Consider the following 1345-nt stretch of genomic DNA (forward strand, 5'->3'; position numbering starts at 1 on the left):
TTTTTTTTTTTTTTTTTTTTTTTTTTTTTTTTGTTATTGGAATGTGTGTGGGTGTGTGACGGCAAAGTGTTTTAAAGAAGGGAATTTATCTCCACATCACATTTGTGTTCACTTGTATTAGAGGAAAAATAAATATAGATATACACTTAAATGTATATAGAAGCAAAAGAAGAGGAAGAGGAGAAAAAGGACTGAACATCCCGTGTAAGAGCTTGGTTTCAAGGATAACTTTCATCTGTTTCACCCGGTTATGGCATAGAAGAGATGACGGCTGGGACAGTTCTGAACAAGGGGATAAGCCTTCTTGGCGAACGGGCACTTACTTTCCTTTCTCTCAGGTTGGGTATTTGGCACTCCGCAGACACTGTACACTTAACATCACTCTGGAAACCACGAGGGATGTTTGAGCAAAGTGCATGCGGGAGGGGAGAGATGGGGACCACACCATTATCCTGACGCCCAGACACCAAACAACATTTTGGTGTGACTTGTACAAATGAGAAGTGAAACTACCATCGAGACGAAAGCCTCCTGGTAGGAGGAGGTATCAGTAACATGTTGGATGCTACCGGCCCAGCTCCTGCCATGCCACTTGGACTGAGGCACCATTTTATTTTTTGTATATCTGAACCTAAACAGCTACAGTTGTTCTATGCACTTTCTGTGTTCCCGTCACCTAGAGTAGCCTCAAGACTCACCCTGCTTGTCCCTCTTCCTCCGCAGAGAAGCACATCGATGTTCACACTACCTCTTGGATTCCCTGCAGGCTAATAAATAGATCTGTACATAAGAGAGAAGTTCATACTTCAGTTAGGCAATATAGCACCATGTGAGGATGATGTCACAGGCACGGATCCCCGGCTCTTCCCACCGCTCTTCCCCTGCTTCCCCAGTGCTCGTTGCCACTTGTGCTTTGTGGAGACGGCATGGTAGCTGGTCACAAGGACGAGAATTTTGCGTCTGTAGTGGGAAATCGCTGCGCAATGTGGGAAAGTGGTTTCCTGCTGGGCGTTGGTTTCCCACTAGATTGACAGGTCATTGTGTCAGGTAGGTGACCTGGCTCTGCTTGGCTGGGTGAGGTGTGGATGAACAGGCACTGACGGATTTCTTGGCCAAGCTGAAACGGCCAGTAACTCTAACAGGCATAGCAGCTTTCATTTGTGCTAGTGCGTGGAGCACTCTCCTTCCTGAAGGATCAGGGGAACTACACAGACACAGCCTTAGAGCACTGAACACAACTTCTCCAATACCATCCTTTTGGTCTTGACTGATGGGGCCCTTTTCAGAGGCTTTCGGATTCACATTTCCTCTGCCAGTCTCCAGAGAATTCAGCCGGTCATTTCCT

Source organism: Athene cunicularia, assembly GCF_003259725.1.
Source record: "Athene cunicularia isolate RWA chromosome 24 unlocalized genomic scaffold, athCun1 chr24_part1, whole genome shotgun sequence".
In the NCBI taxonomy this organism is placed as follows: Eukaryota; Metazoa; Chordata; class Aves; order Strigiformes; family Strigidae; genus Athene; species Athene cunicularia.